The sequence below is a fragment of the Strongylocentrotus purpuratus genome, unplaced genomic scaffold (assembly GCF_000002235.5).
Source record: "Strongylocentrotus purpuratus isolate Spur 01 unplaced genomic scaffold, Spur_5.0 spur5_scaffold_1, whole genome shotgun sequence".
NCBI lineage: Eukaryota > Metazoa > Echinodermata > Echinoidea > Camarodonta > Strongylocentrotidae > Strongylocentrotus > Strongylocentrotus purpuratus.
In genome coordinates this window covers 23,546,852-23,571,256 of record NW_022145594.1, presented here as the reverse complement: position 1 = coordinate 23,571,256, position 24,405 = coordinate 23,546,852, and the positions used below count along the sequence as shown (strand labels likewise).

The window sequence follows — 24,405 nt, the reverse complement described above, 5'->3', positions numbered from 1 at the left end:
AGTCTGTGGATGTAATTCTGTAAACGTGTGTACGTTCTTGTGTACATGGTTGTGCTAGTGCTGAAAATAAAAGTGTTGTAAGAAAACATAAGTAAAGGTAAAAATGGCAACATAATCATAATCACTTGCAGGTCTCAAAAGCAAAGTGTTTGTAGCCCATGGGACATTAATACAGCTATTCAAATTAATTGTGCGAGTATATCGAGTTATCTCTTTTGGTATTCTCATAACTTTGCCGTGAATTGTGAACATAGAGAATCTAATTTAAAAGAAAAAGTATAGAGATTAAGCTCAATCTAATGCACAATGTAAACATGCAATATCATTTTTTTTTTTAAATAACCTCATGTAACGTAATATGTAAAACTTTCTTTAAAAAAAAGGAAAAATATCCTAAACTTAACCAACGGAAAGGTCTAATTTGCACTCGTGAGTAAACTAAACAAATTATGGAAGACATTGACAACAGTCTGAGTACGAGCAGCTGCATGTATGTCCGAGCCAGAACCTTGTTGGCATATAATTAAAGAACACACGAAACCGAATCCAATGCACGAACGAATAAAATAGTGACGTCGTCTACTATGGAGGCCATTTTTTTCTTTTTACCTCGTTTTTTTAAGTTCCATTTTAGCATTACATATTGGCCTTGAGCGGCGGATATTGTTTTTGAATAATGGATACATCTCACTAAGCCTACATTATATTTTGCTTGCGGTTTCTCAACAATGCATTCATCGGTTTATGACCACCTACTTATAATTATAATTAAATTCGGTTTTCAACAATTAAAGGTAATACAAAGTTTTGGTATGGGGTCATGAATTTGGTTCAAATTAACATATTGGAAGCATTTGCGATCCTACAATATTCAGTGATCGTTGTACATATTCTGAAATTTTCATAGTCACAGCTACCCTTGTATCGCTGTAGGCGCTATTTGAAACTTATCAAAATTTACCGGGAGCACCGGTAAATTTTTATATTTCATTTTTCTCGAAAGCAGAAGTGTTTTAGGGGCTAAATTTTATAGTGCTTATAATACATCCACAGGAGCATCCAAATATATCAAAATTGTGAAGAATCACTATCCACCCAATTTTCAATATTTCCCAAAACTTTGTATTACCTTTAAGCTAATCGACGTGCTCATGACATAGCTCATTGAATAGATAATGATGATGATATGTCGTGCATAGTGCATTGCACTTCTGGTAGCCATGTCGATCCTTCTTTCCCATCTCCTTTCTATTCGTTACAAATGTGGGGGAAATAATGGATTATTTTTGGCAGGCTTGCGGTTCAGTGAAAAGTTCTAAATTCAACTCTGGACCCATCGCTACACATTAACATGATAAAAATAAAAACAAACTCCAACCCTTTCCTTGAACCTAAGCTAAAAAAAACAAAAAGCAATTATTTCCCGTCTCTCCCCCTCTTTCTGTCTCCCCCTCCCCCTCTCCGTTTGTCTGTCTCCATGTTTTTCTTGCCTTTCCATCAACGAATCCCTTACTCCCTCCTTCGAATTCCCCTCGTCATCTCCCTCCAATCTGTATCCTTTAGAGAGAGAGAGAGAGAGAGAGAGAGAGAGAGTGAGCCAGGGGGTTCGATGAATTTCCTGGAACCAAGACTAAAACTTATTTTCTCTCCTTTGTCCCTTTCCTACTTAGAATTTTATGTGACTAATACATTTCAAAATGTTTTAAACCAACGACGATGTACATGTATATGGTAATAAATAAATACTAAGCCAACAATATCAAACACCCACACACACACACACACATTCTCACATCAGGGCCTTTGTGGGGCACCTGATTGTGGGGTATTTCTGTGCGTTCCAGATATACCTTGTGGTCCCCTACTAGTGGGGTATGTACAACCTGGCGATAACAACCCGGCGGTGTGCTTACGATGTTACCATAAAAAAGTGTGCAAGTTTTAGCACACGCTCAGAAAAAGTCATTTATGGGGTACCACTTCTCAGGCGCGGATCTACGGGGGGGGGGTTAGGGGGTTTAAACCCCCCCCCCCTACTGGGCGGCCCAAAAAAAAAAAAAAAAAAAAAAGGAAAAAAAAAGAAGAAAAAAAAAGAAAAAAGAACGCACGCTGGAGAGAAACCCTTTCAAGTGCAAATATTGTGAGAAGATATTCAACTCATCTGGTAACTTAACCAAACACATGATAACTCTGGATATAACTGTGTATTTAACTGTTACTTGATTTAAAAAGACGTTATCATGCACTGCTTTTTATGGTCTCCATTGTGTTAATAGATGCCAGGAAAACATCACTTACGGGGTTCAAATAAACACCCCCCAAAAAATCGGCTCGCCGCTTCGCGGCTCGTGGACGATGCTCCGCATCGTCATTATTTTGGTCAACCCCCCCCCCCTTAGCAAAAAGCTAGATCCGCCCCTGCTTCTAATGCCCCGCAGGGCATAGGACACCGAATATACAGTCATTTGAAAGACTTTACTCTGTGGGGTCCTGAAAAAATACCCCACAAAGTAAAAATGCCTCACAAGGGGTATGTGAAGCGCACATAAAACCCCACAAGAATGCTGAGGTGAGAGCATTCACACACACCCACCCACGCACACACACGCACATACACATATATATAGGCACCCCCTTCTGCATCCCGTGTTAACGTCATGGAGGGACTTTATGCTTTATAATTACTTTTGCACTATGCATCTAGGTACCAAAGCAAACGTATAATAAATACAAAAGGAAGGAAGAAAGAAGAAGAAACAGATGAAAAAATGCTATTTTTGTACGGGGTATCTAAATAAGGGATTATAGTAGACTCTCCTGTTCAAATGTCATTGATTAACTACTACCTGTCATTACATTTGGACCTATTCTATCATCGCACTTACATTTTAAAATATGGTGAAGTTTCCTCAATAATTGTCTGTCATTATCATACTTTGTATATTCATGAATAAAAATATGAACTTTAATATGACTATTAGCTTTTTGATGAATCGAGCTTTATTGGTGCCATGTCAAAATAGTAAACGAGAGAGGTGATATATTGATGTCGTCAACTATGGAGGCTATTGTCTTTCTTCGTTTTTCTCTCTCTCTATTGTTCTTGCATTTAGCATTACATATTGGCCTCGAATGGCGGAAATTGAATAATTGATCCACATCACTTTGCTACATTAGTATTTGCTGGCGCTTTCTCAACACTGCATCCATCAGTTTATGATCACCTTCATATCCGAATCATAGTATTAAATTTGGGTAAATACTTTTGTTGAAAGACAGGTACTTAAGTGAACAATGTTGTTTTGATATCAATAACACAATTTTCATCAAAATTTGATTTAGCTCCTTTTGGAATTAAACTCTTCGTATGTCATGCACGATAAGGGAGAACCCTGGTCGCCATGGCATTCATTCTCTATCATCTCGTTTCTATTTGTTACCAATGCTGAAAAATAATGTCATTTTGGCAGGTTTGCAGTTAAGTGCAGTTTGTATGGGTGGGTGTTGGGGGGGGGGGGTAGCACCGTAGCTAAAGTAAAACAAACAATGAATAATATTATTTGTGAACGATAGTGGATTCAGTGGAAAGGATTAAAAATCTAATACTTTGACGGTTAAACAATATTTAGATTTTCAGTGTTTGCCTAAATATGTTACATTACTCCAAATTCATTTGTCGATGATTTATTTTGTGTACAATGTCTTAAATCAATAGATGTTTCACAATAATTACAACCCACACTTAACTCTTAACTGCAATACTGGTCACAATCAAACAATATGTCACTCAATCCTCCAAAGTGTTTTACCCCGCAGGTTACTTTTATGAAAAATCCTGCTCCTCCTGAAGTTCTTTCCATTACTAACTCTACTATATGCAATGCACAAACTAGCAACATTCTTGGAGCCTTTATACAATTTGATTTAAAGTAGAATTTACTGCATGTTAATGATTTAGTCATTTAAATACTTTTATCGTCATTGCAGCCTTTTGCAGGTAAACTGACTGCTTGTCTCCACCCCCCCCCCCAAGTCGGCTGTTTTAAATGAACCAATTTTAATCCATTTATCATGCTTGTATTGACTTTTATGAAATAATAGGATATTTATAAACAATAAATCCTCATGTTTTTGTTGTATTTTTCATAACGTGTGCAACTTGTTTTTGGTTTTAGTTACATAATCTAGTCCTAATTTTATATTGTTATTTTGGGGTATGAGTCCAAAAAAAAAGTTTACACTTACACCCACAACAAAAAGTGAGTCATTTGACACATTTAAGCATAATTTTCGTGAGTCAGGTGTAAATTGACTCATTAGTAACAACCAATGAGTCTCTATTGACTCATTTATAATTCACCAGTGTGTCAATCATGAGCTGACGCATTTGCAAAATGCTTCGACTGACTCACATGGTCGTAAAAAATGAGTCAAGATCGACATAAGAGCATTTTAGAAGAAAAAAGTGAGTCAACTTGAAAGTGAGGCTGTATGCATGCGCGCGCATGCTTTCGTGACGTCATCCAAAATGCGCATTCTCGAGCCATATTTGAATTCCCGATCGACGACGCGACGTCGCCATCTTATATCTTGGATTCAGAACAGTTTTGACTGCAGCTAGTGAAAAATTGGTACGCATAATTATTCATATGGTTTTAAACGATGATTTTTATGACTGGATTCGTGGGCTAAATCTTCTGATTATTGATGCATGCGTTCATATTACGATATCCGCACTCGAGTTGATGAGGCTGTGTGTAACTTAACTATCGCTATGAACATGACTGACAATGAGAGCGGACAAAATATACAGTTCCTCAGGTAGACAAAGGAACATCCCTTCACTGCTATTATGTAAAAATGTGTAGAACAGGTGTCACATGCATATTCACCTTTTTACATAATAGCTGTGAAGGGATGTTCCTTTGTCTACCTGAGGGACTGTATATTTTGTCTGCTCACATTGTCAGTCATGTTCATAGTGTATAGATTCTACCGTATCGCACGAAGCCGTGTCGAATGAAAACATGCATGATCTTGCATCATTGTTTTATACAACGAAACTCCTAGATCCTTGTTATTTGATGTAAAACGAATTAATTCAAGATTGTTTCGTGACAGTATGGGTGACAAATAAATCTCAAGTTAAGGCTTAATTTAGTGCGTACAAAGTAGATTTTTCAGATTCGGGTAGCGGGACCACCGATTACATCGCTAAAATGTGATATTTTAGGATATATTTTCCATTGCAAATGTGGACAGTGACTCTGGCATGGTATGGTATGTGTGTGATAGGCCTAGGGAGTAGGGGGGTCTATGTCATGATGCACCCACAACAAAAAGTGAGTCACCCTTACTCAAATTGATGAGTCACTGGTTTGTCCGTACAGCGAAACACTTGAAGGATCACGTGAGTCACTATGACTCGATACAAAAGACTCATTTGTATCGAGTCATAGTGACTCACATGATCCTTCAAGTGTTTCGCTGTACGGACAAACCAGTGACTCATCAATTTGAGTAAGGGTGACTCACTTTTTGTTGTGGGTGTAGAAAATTGCTAATTATTTTTAAAATCATCTATAAACAGTAAATCATTATACATCTTATGAAAGAGTGTTTTATCCCAAATCATTTGGTATCACTTTTATGTGGTATGTGTTCACGCTTGGAGGAACAGGAGGCACTGTTTGCGAGAGTGCAAAAATCGACTTGCGCCACAGTGATGCCTACAGTACGTATTATGTTGGGACTAGCGGAGTAAGAGAATGAATTGCATTGCATATGCTTTTTGCAGAAGCAAAGTCACACACACATACACGCGCGTTCGTTGATATTTGATATTCGATATTTGGTATGTGTGGCATGATTAATTGTGTTAGGGATGTTACTTGGATCTGCAAAGACCGAATTAATATCATAATCACAATTGTTTCATTCAAACATCACATAAGCAACTTTGGCGCAAGTCAATTTTTCCACTCTCACAAACAATGCCTCCTGTTCATCCAAGCGTGGACACATACCACACAAAAATGATATCAAGTGATTTGGGTTAAAACACTCTTTCATAAGATGTATAATAATTTACAGTTCATACATGATTTTGAAAATAATTATCAAATTTCTAGGTGTAAACTTTTTTTTGGACTCACACTGTATACACCAACGCAGTAGAGGGAGGTGGCACGCAACGGGAGGCATACGAACAGCAGACAAGGTGAAGCGAAACACCCAGTGAGCTGGCATGCAACAGTACAAACAACAACCGAGCTTCAGCGAGCGAACACCCACCCATTGAGCTGGGTGTTCGCTCGCTTGATGTTAAACTTCTCGATTGAACGCCCCCGTGAACGCCCCCAAAAGCTTTTAATATTTAGCATGCTGTCTCAGACATATGATTGTTCCAACTTAAAGGCAGGCTTTACTACTTCAGCTAGAAGGGATAAGACCACCCAGCGAGCCAGCGAGGGCACTGTGACAGGTGGCTATCTCATTAACTTAGCTCTCATTTAACATAAGAAAAGGAGGATCATGGGGGACCAACAGGCACCGATTGGGGAAGTTTTCTATATAGAGGGAGCAAGTAGCTACAAGTAGGACAATGTGCCTTTAATCTATCATCCATAATGACCCCACATAATTTAGTTAACAAGCGGGAGTACCTCCTAGCAATCCAAGGCTTATCATAAACTTATGGTGGAAAAAGTCACAAATTTTAAATGATATTCCTAGATTCCTAGATTGTTTATAACCAAAACCCAAACCTAAAAGAAAAACATATTAGTTTACGGTTAGTTTATTATCATTGTGCTTCGCGATATTGATAGTCTACTAGGGGGTTTACTAGAGGGCATGCGAATGCGTGAAGAAAAATGGAATCCATTTGTAGCGACTAATGTATTAACAGTACATTCAATTATAATTCACTGGTACCGAAGCTGTGACGTCAAAAAAAAAAAAAAAAAAAAAAAAAAAAAAAAAAAATCATTTTTTAGAATTTCTAAATGTTTTCTAAACCACCTTCCTGAATACTATTCAATATATTTGACCTTGTTCATTCATAAGTTTTGATCACAGGATTAATTAACATAGTTTAATTACAAATAGAATTATGCGGAGTTGCTAGTTAACACGTAATATAGTCCATACACCCACGTTATTTCTAAACATTCAATAGATCCGCTTCTAGTCGGGGTTTTTTTCATTCGTGATGACCATCCAAGTTTAATGAAGAAGTTGAGTTCTGGTCATGCGATTGCATTGTGAAAGAAACGGTGTGGAATCGACCAGAAAATGTTGATCATCTAGCATATCAGAATTTGTGTGTATTGCAAGGTTCTGGAATCATCAAAATGATAAGAAAGATGTATATGGGACTACACGAACACGTGGCGTAAAAATCCTACCCTGGATTGTTACGATGTTACACGCCATATTTAGAATATGAAGGCATTTGAGAGCCATGCTTTTCAGGGAACATGTCTCATCTGATGTTCTTCCACACTTGCATAATACGAATGATAACGCTCACAAATTATTTTCACCTCTTTCCAGAACTCAACCTTCTCGTTAACAAAGCCTCGGTGTTGTATATACCTTCCAAAATATGAGCAATTGATAGGCCACTAGGGTGCTTTAACAAGAGGGTGTGCGAAGCGTAAATAAATATGGAATCCATTCAATATTAATGCGCTTCAAGCTAGTGTCGGGGTATTTTATTATGCCTGATAACCATCCAAGCTTGAAGGCCTCGCTGTTGTATACATACAATCCAAATATGAGCAAATGCTACCATGCAGAAACTTCATTTGATAAAGGAGAACCAGGGTGACATCTTAAATTCAGTGCTGTCTGTGAATAAAGTATCGATATACATTAATATTTTGTAACCAATTCATTATACCGTCGACTAGAGTTTTATCAAGTGACTTTGGACTATGACTTTGACCTGGCATTTACAATTCTCATCCTTTGGCTGGCACTCAGTGTACAAGAAGGATTTCGCTTATCAAAGGTGAGTTTCCATCTTTTCATTCCCTATGATAGAGATGCTTATCTATTTTGTAATTTTAGACATGAATCTGTATCATACTCAATAGCAAATCAATCGATTCCTTCAGACAAGAGGGAGAAATGGAGGAAAGTAAGACAAAGAGAGAGGAGGCTATTAAATAGGAAGAATAGAGAGGGGAGGCACGCACGAGAGAGATGGAGAGGAAGAGAGAGAAAGGGGGAGGAAGGAAAAGAGGGAGTGAGGGAGAGGAGAGAGGAGAGAGAATAGGATGCAGGATGGGTGTGGCTACGTATGTGGATATGTAGTTTTTAATGTAGCCGCCATTTTGCCTTCGTACTTTTCTCATGTTAACAACATTCTTGCCATAGTTAACTTTAGCACCTGGCAGCCATGGTTTATTTTTCTCGATTGACTAATCGTGGTTTTCTGAAACCTCGTTCTCCATATTTTAGCGAGTGGATTTTCCCGTTTCACGGACATTTTCATTAGCGATTTTTCTCAACTCGCTCAGTTCTCATTCGCATGCTGGTTTCTACACTCCGCTACAACCCCGTCTACAACTCTTGTTGCTCGTCAGATGCGGCCTTCTTGTTTTCGCTTATTCGAGGCCTCCGGTATTTAGTAACATTAATTTATAGCGTGAATATAATAATTCGGAATTCTGTTCGTCTAGTGTATTTTCTACTTCGGATAAAAGGAACCTGGACTTGTTTACATTTTCGACTCTATAATCACTTTTCCTGACATCAGGATTTCCAATAGAATTTGTGTATATAATTTTGCACGGGGACTTTACTTCATATCCGAACACTATAGCGTGAATAATAATTCGGAATTCTGTTCGTCTAGTGTATTTTCTACTTTGGATAAAAGGAAGCTGGACTTGTTTCGACTCTATAATCACTTTTCCTGACATCAGGATTTCCAATAGAATTTGTGTATATAATTTTGCACGGGGACTTCATATCCGAACACTTTAGCTGAGGAACCCAACTACAGTAGAAGTGTCGAGTTTCATTTGCCCATCATCAACCTACACCTTTTCTACTATAGTAGTCTACTTCTGTTTTTCGTCATCTACACGCAACTTCAAGTTCTACTAGTGGTAAGTACAAATCATTCCTTTAAAGATTTTTACAGATATGTGTTACTGACCTCTACCAATATGTGTAACTATATATGTCCATCGTCGTGTGACGCTTTTGAATGGCTCCCCTCCCGTGTTCCTGTTCAATAGTGTGTTAAACCACTTTTGTTTGAAGTGGCGTATATCTGTTCGCTTGGCGGCGGAAAGCTTCGGCGGGAATTATAATCGCTTCTCTTTCGAAAAGCAGCTGTACAATTATATTTGATATTGCGCACATAGGTGAAAACACGTTCGAGATTGAGTTCGACTGCGGCACTCGCTCTAATAACAGAGGCATGGCAGCCATGGAAATAATGCTTGACAAATACGCCGGTGATAAGGCGGTGATAAGGCTGTAATATGGCTGTATAAGGCTGGCCAACCTTTGAGACACTTTGAAAAACGAAATTCGAGAAGCAGCAGTGAAGTGAAAGACATGCATGGAAACTAAAATATCGGAACTGATTAATTCAGTGAGATCAAAGAGACGAAGTTGACGAGCTGTGTAGTGATAGCTACATGTAGTTTAACAGAGTCTGCAAATACAGACTAGCATGTATAACTAAATATAGAATGACCTGCAACCCATGACTCATGCCAGGTCATGTTATGAAACAATGAATACTTGTACATCAGATGACTACAAAGATGTCTGACTGACATAGAGCCTCAATAAAGCTATACAACTTATTAGTTCAATCAAAGCTCTCCAACTGGTCTTTTATAAGAACATAATAAGCTGAAAACTAAAACTATTTCTAAATACAAGAGGAAATACAAAATCATCATGAAGAAGTGAGGAAAAGGGTGGAAGATTTTCAGCTCTACGTCTTATATTAGAAACACCAGAAGAGGAGGGAGAATTAGAGAACCCGAAAACTGAGGAAGTTGTGAAGAGAAATTCCTACAAGAGAAGCTGAGGTGGAACCTGCAGAAGTGGAGAGGGTCGATTTCCAGCTGCTTCAAAATCAAGGCCTTTGAAAACCTTGGTGCCGGGATTCGTCGACAAGAGAAAACCATCATAGGAGGCATACCATCTCGGAGGAAGCTAGATGCTGGAGGGTGAGACGGGAGTGGCAGGCCCAACTGCCGCCGATGTACGAGGCACGGAAGGCAAGGCTGTTAACCTCCTTTTTGCGGGCGGAACCTGACCGGCTCTTCATTGATAAGAAATGGATCCAAAAGAAAAACCAGGCAAATTATTGGGAAATGCTGAAAAAATGGTTACAATAGCAGTTGAGAAATAATTATAGAAGAGGAGAAATAGTCGAGGAAATTAATGATAAAGAGACGCGGATATATTTTTAATTTTGAGGAAGCACTATTTTTTAGCAGGAGTGGGCAGAAGTCCTTCGTGCTGGTCGGGCCCGGCCGGCCGGCCCGCCCAGTGCCGACCGCCGTGGCTATAACGCTGCTTGCTATTATAGTACCGAACCCCGAACCGAACCAAGTTCGGGTGAAAAATTGCCGAACTCTGCCGAACCCAACCGAACACGAACATAGCGTCTGACTTACAGCACTAGAAGAAACTGTGGTTACTAAGCAACAGCATGTTTTAATAGAGGTCAACATTACTATGAAGATCTGTACAAAAGGAATTGTATTGACTCAGTACCGTGTAAACGACTATGTGTTCTCACAAGAAGTGAAAGAGCTCAGTCAAGATGACAAAGGGAAATGTGAGGGTTGAATGAATGTATCAGAATGCAAAAAGGCTGTTTTCTCATGAAAAGGAACAAAGCACCAGGAATAGGCGGCCTACCTATCGAGTTCTATCAAATTGTCTGGGATGAAATATGGGTACATCTAGTCAATGCATTCAATCAATCATTTAATAAAGGGCAGAGGTCGGCTGCAGATAAAAGGGCTTATCACATTGATTTATAAAAAAGGGAACATCGGTGGGTTAAAAGACTGGAGGCCGGTTACACTGCTTAATTGTGACTACAAAATAATTGCAACAGTTCTGGCCTTAAGAACACAACATATTTTAGCAAGTGATACCTTGGAAACACAAGTAGGATATATAGGCCTTTCAGGGGTGTTTAACGTGAGAATCGTTCACGATAGGATTGTCGGTTGATTACACCGATTTAATTTGGTGTTTTTTTCGGTTGAAAAAGACATATAAATATACATGATTAAAAGGTCCAAGGACCAAAACTGATCATGTTTGCAAGTTATACAATACAGTTATAAATACAGTAAATATTTAATAGTGAGCCAAACGGACAGGTATGACAAGCGCAAGATGATTATAAAGATGAACAAAATAATACATTTTAATCAAACGATACCAAAATATACTAAGAGAAAGTAGTGGTCAAGATCGTCACATTACTAAACTGTTATATGGTAATGGTAAGAGATAAACAGACAATAATAATGTTGGGTAACCGAACAATGATACAACTTTCTTTGAAGGTGATGTCGGGTCAGTAACTTTAAATTAATTAAAAGAATTCGGGAAAAAATGATGGGTCCTAAAATAAACAAAGAAAAAACTGCACTTTTATGGATAGGTAAGAAAGAGAAAAGATGGAAACTGCCAGACATTGATCTGACATGGACATAAGGTCCGGTAAAATATCTGGATTAAAAAAAAGGTTTCAATTAATGAAAAAGTGGCTTGTACAGCAAATTGGAAAGATAAGTTGGCAAAAATGCAGCAGCTTCTAGATGATTGGCGCAAGAGAAACTTAACACTGTTTGGTAGAGTGATGATTGTAGAATGTCTGACACTAAGCCAAGTAGTACACCTGCTTATGTTTAATTCAGTTCCACCAATGATTATAAAGAATTTAAATAACGTATTTTTTAAATTCCTTTGGAACACAAGGGTAGAAAAAGTGAGAAGGTGTGATATTAAACATTATGCAGACGGTGGGCTGAAAATGGTTTATGTGGAAAAGAAAGTGCTCAGTTTTAGGCTAAGGTGGTTAGGGAGGTTGGTTAATGGCACGAACGCTATGTGGGAAAAAGTTGGAAATGACTGGTTTAATCGTTTTGGAAGTCTAAATTTGATTTTAGATTTTCAAGTACATAATATACATTCCATGTTTGATAGGAAATACCGGTGTTTTATGTCGAAATGATTCGTGATTGGATGTTTGATGTTTGATGACAGATTATTGGGAAAGGAACTCCCGGTTGAAAAGAATATTTGATGGCGCAATCAGATAATTGTTTTTGATAAAACATCGTTGTTCTATAAATAATGGTTTCATAGTGGAGTAATCCGTTTGGAGGACATTTTGACAGTAAATGGAGGATTAAAAAGTGTCGAAGAAAAAATAGCTTTATTGAAATTTAGAAATAGCAAAAGATCTGCAATATTTGATTATTCAAAATTACGTAAAGCCATACCTAAAATTCGGCTTCCCCAACTATCCAATGATAAAAGGCAAGATGTATCACGGCTAACTATTCCCAATTTAACAGTAGGTAAAACCGTAAAGGGTTTAAGTGATATAACGTCAAGATATTTGTAGAACCATCTGATACAGCAGGAAGGGGAAAAAACACGATGTTGTTTCTTCTGGGAAAATATTTTAAGGATGAATACAAAATGGAGGATATGTTTTGAACGGAATTTCTTACAAGTATAAGAAAACAAATTGAGAGAATGTAATTTTTAAGTGTTGTATAACTTATTGCCTGTGAAAAGAAATTTATGTAAATGGAGAATGAGTGAAAATGCAAAATGCAGTACAATAGATGAAGATATGATACATGCCTTGGCCACGTGTAAATTAAATAAAAGCTTTCGGGCTTATGTTACCTGGTTGATTAAAAAAGTTTTCAGTTTATAAATCGATTTTGTTACGAAATTATAAGGGTGTTGATAATGGAGAATCCAGTTTGATTTTTTTTTAAATTTGCTTCTGAACTACGAAGGCAACTAGAAGTTATCAAGAATTGTACTGGTACACCTTTGTTTAGACTTCCTAATGTATGATCTGATTTTGTTTGATATTTTGATATGAATGTGAAATGAAAGTATTCAAGTTTATGAATAAATGCTATCGACAGAAAAAGACAACTTATTTATTTGTGATGTTCGCTTAAGGGAGTTCAATTTTAAATTGCTGTACAATATACTACCTGTTAGAAACAATCTTTACAAATGGGGATTAGCAGTGCCATGTCATAGAGGACAGAGTGCATGTGTTTATCGAATGTGAACAGAATAAAAATTTCTTTGATAATATCAAACATGTTGTGAAGTACACTTTTAATATTGATTTTGTCATTGATATCTCCTGTTTACTTAAGCTTAATATTGCCAGAGAAATAGACGTTGTAACAACGATCGCATTCTGGTGTATATACAAAATGTAAGTCACCCGGAATAAGTATGGATTTAATGAAAACTGTTTCAAACTAAGATACGTATTTGAAAGAGAAATCAAAAACAGAATTGTTGTAAATCAAGAGCTTAAAAAGCCAGACCAGAGGTTGCCAAAGAAACTGTTACAAGCACTTTAGATGAAAAGTAGCAAAATATTGTATAGTTGAGAAAGAATATGTGATTTCTATTGATAACATTGTGCGTCAACTTCTCACAACTTTATTTTGATGTTTGAATCTAGATAAACACCTCAATAGAGGCACATTGGAATGGTAGTTAAATGGCTTTCGTTTTTCTTTGGTGGTCAATCAACAGATGCGTATTTTGATAACTTTATTAACATTTATTTGAATAACATATTTAGTTTGTTTTAAGTAACGTATGCGATACATATGCAATTGAGAACGGATATACGTGCTTTTTGTTTTAGAATGTGCTGTATATTGAAGCAGTTTAGAAGTTAAAGCAACTTATTATTGGTATTAATTTCAAGACAGGTTATTGCACAATGTTAACTTATTATTGCAATGAAAAACAATGAAAACAGAGGGTGAGGTAAGGATTATCATTGAAAGGAAAGGAAGAAAAAAGGGCGTAATATGTTGAAATATTGGGTACCTGGCAGGAATTAATTCCTTGAAATGCTAGAGCGCTGTATTGGTAGCTAGGCTAAAGCCAGGTTAATAATCAATTGGTGCGCCTCGAAATAGAATTGTCTTGATAGAATGAGCTATATATAAGCCTATTATTGTTATTGTTATTTTGGTGGCCAATCGAATAAAAAAGGAGGGAGTGAGGTTTGAATATGTTGCCTTTGAAATATGTAATCCCATTTTGAAGTATTACCTTAAAGGCGGCCAATCAAACAGATACGTGTTTTGTTAAATTTATTTAATTATCATAATTATATATGAAGAGTCTAATTCCAAAAGTAGCTAAATCCATGTTTATAACTTTAGAGAAAAAAGGAATTGTTTACCAGATTTTGAACAGGAATCTATAGAAAAATGATATTAGAAGGTGCATTTTTTCATAATTGCTCCCCAAATATTTATGTAGATAACTTTGTTAAAAGACAGGTACTTAAGTGACAAATGTTCTGATATGAATAACTCAATTTTCATTAAAAGTGGATTTAGCTCCTTTTGGAATTAAGCTCTTCATATTTGGTTTTCTCTACTTTTGTTTGTCTTATCTTGTCGCCATGGCAACAGTAAAATGTTGATTACTTTTGATTGGAATTTTGAATCGCGCAAAGAAATCAATGTTTGAAGCTGGGTATTCAAAACTTGTTATTGAAACTGATTTGACGGTTGAGGAGGTTTTTATTGAATCTGCGAATCTGCTCGTGGGCATATTTGGCTTTGTGCAAAATATATCGTTAGGAATTCTTTTTTGTTTATTAGGTAAGTGATATTTCCTTTTTGCACGAAATATATAATACTATAGAAGTAGAATAACATTGGAAGAAGGAATGGGGCGGGCCAATGTTCTTATTTTATTTTCTCCCCATTTAAAAACGGGATGCACTTTTAATAGATGAAGAAGGAAGGTATATTTAATTTAAAGGTGTAACACAACGGGATACAATTTGATAGGACTAATCAGTAATATTTTAACACTTTAATGGAAGGGGGCATGACGGACCAAACATTGTATATACATTCATTCGTTTCGTCATTAAGACATGCCGAGATCCCTTCGTAATAATGGGAAATATGCCAGTAAGTTAGTACTGATAATGCCCGCATGCCATTATTAAAGGGACTTGGTAACATTGTTCAGATGAGAGATAGAGGTGCTAAGGCAGTGACTTCGATGCTAGATGTACAATTAAAGATAATCTGAAAATTTTAGTAAAAACGGACCATTATTAATGGTACACATTGGAACAAACTGATCTGATCGATTCCTTCATTCTCCCAACTATATCATTACAATTTGATTACATTTTAGGTAAATGTAAATCGTCACAAAGCAATAAATTGGCTCTACATACAATTCCAAACATTTAGGTGCTACAGATTTTTAATGGCCTGTTTTATGTCTTTATGTCAAGGAAAAACGGTTGGGAAAATTCAGAAATGGTTAGGAGAATTTCCTGTTAATCACTGTTAGAGTGTGTTACACAGTGACACCTTCAAAGAAAACCATAGATATCTTCGTGGTTTGAGAATTTATTCAGGATTTTTTGCATGTCAGAGGGTTAGTTCAGTAGAAGGAATATAATAAGTGACATTTTATACACAAATTAAGCAATTTTTTCATCAACCTTCAACAATGTTACCGAGTCACTTTAAAGAGCTTGTCAAGTACTTGGGAAGATTTTGGGATTTTTCTTAGCTTTTTCCATTTTTTAAGAAAATAGTGTAGAAGAGTATCATAGAAAAAACATGTTTCTTAAAATTAAAAATATGACAAATAGTTTGTTGAATCACGCCTTCATACTGCGTGTTAGTGTAGTCCCATATACATTTTATTTAATGTACAGTGCGTGTGACTTTGAGCATGACTGAGTCAATTTCTTATCATTTTAATAATTTCAAAAAACCTCATGGTATATACACTAAACTCATTATAATTTGACAAATAGTAGCTTTGCAATTATGTTCATTCTTTATGGAATGTCGTCTGCTTGGGCAGTATTGGTCCATATAGTGACGTCATTAAAACATCGTTATTTTTCCGGCGAATCTCTCGTAAATTCCAGCTGCTATGGAGGTGGTTGTATTTGTATTTTTATAAATCACCCGATATGTAGTTGACCTAAAACTTGTACGATGGCCATCTGTTAGCTTACCAGTTTCTAGTGATACATTAGTTGACATATTTGTGATTTTCTTTGAATTTCACCTTTAAAGAGCAGCAAAGGCGAACGATTGTCGCTAAAATTCAGACATTGTTGCTTAGATTGCTTAAATTACCATTAGACATCAAGGTTCATAGAACTATGATCGACAAACATGATATTGTTTTGAAAACAGTCTGAAAAATTGGAGGTAGAATGAATAAGAGATAATGTGGTCATGTAAACAAGTGCATTATGTCCATGTTAATCCCTTAGTTCCAAAATCATGATTGTATTCTCTATTTATTTCTCATATATAATTTATTTCAATTGAAAATAGAAATTCTAATGTTCCTTCCTTTGGCTTGATAATATTTCAGCAACGAATTGACAGTTTTAGTAGACATCTTGGATGTATCATAGCAATAAATTCTTGGCACATGACGTATGGTGTATACGATAATAATGATAAAACAGAAGAAGCATACAAATAACTATAAGAATAATAACAATAACACATACTTACTATAATAATGATTGTAATTACGATAGTTACTATAATAAATATAACAATGATAATAGTAATGATTAATATGATACTGCTGCTATTACTACTACTACAACTACAACTACTAAGAAGAAGTAAATGAAGAAAAAGGGGTAGGAGAAGAATCATTTCAGCTATATTAGTGAGTATATTCCCAATGATTGAGGCATACACGTGCATACACATTACATATCCCGTGGCAAGAATGAAGAAAGCGAGGGAAAATGAAGGCAATGACAAACGAGAGCGACAGAGAGAGAGAGAGACAGAATATGGCCGGGTTCAAATTAAATTTCCTTTAAATCAGACCCAGTACTGAGGATCTTTTTGTGTGCCATGTTTTCGTTATTTGACGGCTTTTGACGCTACATACGGTCTTTTGTCACCAAATATTGTTCAAATAGCATTGTAGAGACAATGAACACTATTGCAAAGATGTGAGCCATGAGAATGTCAATTTCTATCTCGTTCTGCTAAATAACCCAAACAATAGAATCAACCAAGTGGAATCAACTGTTAAACCGAATTTATCATGAGTTCTGAAATTTCAATTTGTTACTGCACGCCATAATAATATTAAAGAGCAGCAAAGCGAACGATTGTCGCTAAAATTCAGAAATTGTTGCTTAGATTGCTTAAATTACCATTAGACATCAAGCTCGTGGAACTATGATCGACAAACATGATATTGTTTTGAAAACAGTCTGAAAAACTTGAGGTAGAATGAATAAGAGATAATGTGGTCATGTAAACAAGTGCATTATTTCCATGTTAATCCCCTAGTTCCAAAATCATGATTGTATTCTCTATTTATTTCTCCTATATAATTTATTTCAATTGAAAATAGAAATTCTAATGTTCCTTCTTTTAGCTTGATTTTATTTCAGCAACGAATTGACAGTTTGGGTAGACATCTTGGATATATCATAGCAATAAATTCTTGGCACATGACGTATTGTGTATACGATATTAATGATAGAAGAAGAAGCATACAAATAACTATAAGAATAATAACAATAACACATACTTACTATAATAATGATTATAATTACGATATTTACTTTAATAATAGATATAACAATGATAATAATAATGATTGATATGATACTGCTGCTATTACTACTACTACAACTACAACTACTAAGAAGAAGTAAATGAAGAAAAAGGGGTAGGAGAAGAATCATTTCAACGATATTAGTGAGTATATTCCCAATGATTGAGGCATACACGTGCATACACATTACATATTCCGTGGCAAGAATGAAGAAAGCGAGGGAAAATGAAGGCAATGACAAACGAGAGTGACAGAGAGAGAGAGACAGAATATGGCCGGTTTCAAATTAAGTTTCCTTTAAATCAGACCCAGTACTGAGGATCTTTTTATGTGCCATGGTTTCGTTATTTGACGGCTTTTGACGCTACATAAATTTCAATCTGTTACTGCGCGTCATATAGTATTAAAGTAGATAGTCATTGATTTTAAAAAACTAACTTTATTTTCAGTATTGCAAAGTTGAAGCTTTGATTCGACAAGGTCATCAATATTCAATGCTTGAACACATTCGAAATAATGATTATTATAAACTAGAATTTAATTCGTCACGAGGACGAATAAGGTGGTCTGTCTTCAAGTCTGATGGTAGATGATAATATTGACTATATTGAGAAAGGTAGAAGTTATATAGACATGTTAACAATGATGATGATGATGATGATGATGATCTTGATAGTATAATGGTGATGACGATGATGACGATAATAATGATAATGTTAATGATGATGATGATGTTGATGATCATGATGATCATGATCATGATGATGTTGATGATGATCATCATCAGACCATGATGATGATCATCATCATCAGACCATGATGATGATGATCAAGATGATATTGATGATGATGATCATGCTGACATCTGATTGAAAAAATGAGGGGGACATTTAGATAGCATATAGTCTCAGCTACAACATACTCAAAAATCAACAAAAAAACAAGTGGAAATAACGGCGATATTGCTCGCAAAAGACAGGAATGTAGAATCCAGATTTGAGAAAAAGTCATCTCCCATATTGAGAAAGAGAGAAATAATATAGACATGTACATGTAAACAATGATGATCATAATGATGATGATGATGATCTTGATAGTAAGGTAATAATGTGGATGATGATTATAATGATAATGTTAATGATGATGATGATGAAGATGTAGATAATCATGATCATGATCATGATGATTTTGATGATGATCATCATCAGACCATGATGATGATGACCATGATGATATTGATGATGATCACGATGATATTGATGATGATCATGAGCGTAATCCTGACATCCGATTGAAAATATGAGGGAGACAGTTAGATAGCACATATTCTCAGCTACAACATACTAAAAAATCAACTAAAACCGAGCGGGAATAACGGCGATATTGCTCGCAAAAGACAGGAATGTAGACTCCAGATTTCAGACCATGATGATGATGATCATCATCATTATGATCATGATGATCCTGATGATCATGAGCGTGACCCTGACATCTGATTGAAAAAATGAGGAAACATTCAGATAGCATATAGTCTCAGCTACAACATACTCCAAAATCAACAAAAACCAAGCGGAAATAACGGCGATATTGCTCGCAAAAGACAATAATGTAGAATCCAGATTTGAGAAAAAGTCATCTAGAGAAAGAGAGAAATTATATAGACAATGATCTTGATAGTAATGGTGATGATGATAATGATGATGACGATGATGATGATCATGATGATGCATGATGATGATAATGATAATGTTAGATGATGATATTAATGGTAATGTTAATGATGATGACGATAATGATGATGACGATGATGATAATGATCATGATGATGATCATGATCATGATGATGATCATGATCATGATGATGTTGATGATGATCATTATCAACAGACCATGATGACATCCGACTGAAAAAAATGAGAGAAGATTTAGATGTTCATAGTCTCTGCTACAACATACTTAAAAATCAACAAAAATCAAGCTGAAATAACGGCGATATTGCTCGCAAAAGACATGAATGTAGAATCCAGATTTGAGAAAAAGTCATCTCCCATAAGGATTACACGCAAAAAGTAATGGATCAAGTGATAATAGGATAATAATAAAGTAAAAAAGTTGTTTATAACATTATTTGCAATTCTACGTGTTTTAATATTCAAAGGAGATGGTACAGTAAAAGGTCAAAGAGAAAAAAAAGTGAAGAAAAAAATTGTTGGACACGCCCGGACACGAACCAGGGACCTCGAGGTCGGAAGTCAAGTGCGTTACCGATATACCAAAACATTTCCCATAGAGATTACACGTAAACGAAAGATGGAATTCTCAAATCCCACCTTGTAAGTGAAATATGTGCATGATCCCGGCATCTGATCGAAAAATAAAGGGCACACTCATGATAGCATATTGTCTCAGCTACAACATACTCAAAGTTCAGCGTAAACGAAGATAAACCACGGAGATATTGCTCGCGAAAGACAAGAATGTAGAATCCAGTTTTGAGAAAAAGTCATGTCCCTCAGAGAATACACGCAAAATGTGAAAAATTGACATGCCTCCTTTAATCGCAAAAATACGCCATGATGCCATTGTCGAAATGAAATATCGTGGTTACTGCATTTGTAGAAAATATTCTCAGCTAAAACATATCAAAATTTGAAAGAAAATTGGTCAATATTTACAGAGATACAATCAATTTTCCAAAAATCTGCTAACGTCATAATATGCAAATTGAAATTTTGAGTTCGGAGGCCATTATGATGACGTCATGAGTTAATTGAGGGTCAAATGAGACTAGAAATCATATCTCCGACTCATAATCTATCCAAATATGAAAAAAATGGGGGGTATCCATCCATTCAGAAGAGTTACAATGAATGTTGTGTATGCATGTTTTTGCACATGTATGTTATGTATTACTAGAGCTCGCACGCACGGATGCGTATCCTAACGGACGCTCATTCCGTTATTAATAGTGATAAAGAGCTAAACATGGTATCAAATTGTTCGGAAAAATAGGAGGAATATTTTGTCAAAAGTTTTTGAGGAATTATTTTTCGTTCGGCCGTGACGAACGAAAACGTGCAAAAATGCGTGTTTTGCGCGATTTTTTATGAAATGCTTATAATAGCCTGAAATGGATGCAAAAAAAATTTTAAGACGATTTTGAGCAATTTAAAATTTTACGCGCTTTTACCCGCGCACCTACGCGTACGCGCATTTTTGCGCGCATTTATTGACCTGAAATTGACCCGACAAATATTGATCTTAATCCTGATAAATACGAATGAGAAATGGCTATCCGTTATGAAGATATGATCATAATTTGATTTTCACAAAATGGCGCCTAGATGACGTCACGATGACCTTGAGTCACTGAAAAGTCATGCAGTTCTAAGTTAGACTAATATCTATCGTCATGGAAAGTTTAATGATAATGGCTTTATTCAGTCTTGAGATATCCTGCGAACAAATTCGAGGAAGAATAAAAATAAATAAAGACAAATCTTGACGAAATCAAAAGGTGACGTCTACGTACGTATCACCTAAATTTAATAATCATAATATGATTATCAGCATATTATGCTGATATTAAAAAAATGGCATCAGGCTGGTATAGTGAGAGTAAAACATATGATTAGAGACGGTAAATGGAAGAAACCAGGTGTTCTAAACAACTCGATATATCCCTCTCAATTATTATTTGATGTAAAATATGCAAAATTATAATAATCCTTTCCCGTTTACTTTTTGAATAAGATGAGATCTAGAAAAAATACCATTGATTTTAAATGAATGGAAGGTGATTTCATTACAATTAAAACCGGAGATGATATAACTCTTGGTTCTATAACTATAAAAAAAAATTATTCAAAATTAAGTACATTATGGGTTTCTCAACAACTGACAACTATATCAATTTAGTCGAATGTTTTGTCATTACCAGATTCTTTCAATTGGAAAATGTTTTTTTTTAGTGATGAGGCTATTCAACTTTAAATTTCTGAACAATATGTTACCTTCATTACAAATCTGCTAAAATGGCGTGTTCTTAATGACAGGAAATGTGGACAGTGTGAATAGGTTGAAACAACTTTTCATTTGTAATTACACTGTAAACTCGTTAGAACATTTTCGAAAATCCTTCAAAATTGTGTATATGGACGATGTAACTTACGATATGTTAAAGCTTATACATAGCACAGTATGCAGTCTATGGAAACTATATAAAATGTACATTGAAAGGTAACAAATACAACGTAATTTCTTTATGGTTTGTTTTTAAGTGTATGGTGAAATATTATTTGGAAAGTGTAAATGATTACAAATTTGGAAAAGTAGGTGAAGTTCAATTTAAAAAAAAAATCATTGGTTGGTGTATTATATTTTTTTAAAGTTCTACAAAGTATAATATTACACTCATATTGAGGTCCCCCATGATTGATAATGTTACGTTTATAAACACTCTCCTTGATCTTTTGAACTTGACACTTCCTCAATCGACGCAGTTGTCAACATGGGCAAGATTAAAGGGAAATTTTATTTGGTATTTTACCACAGTCCTTTAACTCAATAGGCGCGATGGCTCAGTCGGTAGAGTAGTGGTCTCGATACCCGGTGATCCGGGTTCGAAACCATGTCGATGCGCTAGTGCCCTTTGGTAAGGCATTAATCCTCATTACCAGGTCCCTCGGAGAGGACATTAAGCCGTCGGTCTTCTGGTTGCTTACTAACAAGCATTTATTGCTTTCTTAGCTGTCAGGTAAAATAACCACCACTATCACTATTATTTTATGATCCTTTACACTATCATACAGAGGAGGACAAAATAAAGAATAAAGAATATTGATGACCATAATTGTTAATGTATTAATTACAATGTAGGGGTATATACCATACCCAATAATAATATTTTTTCGCTTTAAGAGTGCCCATTGTAGGTGCCAAATTTGTCAAGATAGTGCCATTTTTTTTGGTAGTGCACACTTACTTTGAAAGACGCTCCGCAGCCACTGTAGAGGTTGTCCTAAATGTTTTTTTTCTTCGAATTACTGCAAATGATTAGTACTGTAGTATGACGAGGAAACGATAAGTATAAAGGTGGGGAGACATCAGGGGAAAAGAAAACAAAGAGAGAGAGAGAGAGAGAGAGCGAGAAAGGGGGAAAGAACAGAGAAATGTCCCGGTAACCAAAATATGGTTTAATACGAGCATATTTCTCATATTGTTCTCGTGAAGACAGTGACATTAAAGGTAATACAAAGTTTTGGTATGGGGTCGTGAATTTGGTTCAAATGAACATATTGGAAGCATATGCGATCCTACAATATTCACTGATCGTTGTCGCGGTCGAAATCGACTCTTAAGTTATGAAATTGTAAATAATAAATACTTTATGTTGTATAGCTCCCTCTCAAGGTCAAATATTCATTAAGCTGTAAAACAATGTTTCTTGACTAAAATCGACCGATTAGCTATTCCCGTTCGGAAATTATATACCACAACTACATATTCTGAGATTTTCATGGTCGCAGCTACCATTGTACGGCCGTAGGAGCTATTTGAAAATTTTCAAAATTTACCGGGAGCACCGGTAAATCTTTATATTTAATTTTTCTCGAAAGCAGAAGTGTTTTAGGGGCTAAAATTTCTAGTCCTTTCAATTCATCCCCAGAGGCATCCAAATATATCAAAATTGTAAAGAATCACTATCCACCCATTTTTCAAAATTTCCCAAAACTTTGTAATACCTTTAAATAGAAAAAGAAATAGATAGTACCAGCATAAGAGGGTTGTACGCGCCTGGTGGATGCCCGCCCACAGAGCTCTGCACTTTACTGTATATTTTTCTTGTTTAATCTGTTATTCAGTTACTTTATCTATATCATCTGATTCTGTATGTCTTCAGGAGGCTACTAGACTATTTCGGCCATATTTCATGTGATATTTGTCATATTACATCTACTGGTTTTGCATTCACCACTGCCTTACTTGTGTCGTAAGTAGCCATATTCACTTGCCTGTCATACCTTTACTCCACATGTTAGTGCACAGTCTGCACGGTCGTACGAGTTTTACAATGAAGGTGGCTATCCTAATAGCCTTTGTATCTATTGTATGCATTGTATGTTACACCACTGATTCTTGTACTGTACTTGTGCATTATACCACTGATTCATGTAATGTAGCTGTACAACATCAACATAAGGGAAAGTACAAGTTCATTGGTACTCCCATTCAGCGGTATGCTTATTCTGTTTCAAGATTCCGCATTTTACTACTGATCTCGGGAGACAACCGCCCCAACCCTGGGCCTTCCTGATTTCTCAAGGACCTAAGAGCGCCAAGATAAGCAAAAATAATCTTGGTTACCTCAATCAAGATATCTGCTTCTCCTTTACCAATCGATCAAGGGGAGAATGTAGGGTGCGATCGCTTTATCTTCTAACCATAATGATGACGATGATAATAATAATAATAATAGTAGTGATAGTTATTTGTATGTAATAATATATAATGATATATAAT

The 24,405-nt window shown here is 35.8% G+C and overlaps 1 protein-coding gene across 1 annotated transcript in view; it reads left to right on the top strand.

Annotated features, from left to right (window-relative positions):
- Window positions 1-9,070: 9,070 nt before the first annotated feature.
- The window catches only part of LOC105437315 (alpha-N-acetylgalactosaminide alpha-2,6-sialyltransferase 2-like), a 34,724-nt gene continuing 19,389 nt past the window's right edge, over window positions 9,071-24,405 (top strand). Inside the window, exon 1 of the mRNA XM_030977841.1 lies at window positions 9,071-9,122. The gene's annotated coding sequence lies outside the window, so the exon portion shown is untranslated. The remainder of the gene's footprint in view (window positions 9,123-24,405) is intronic.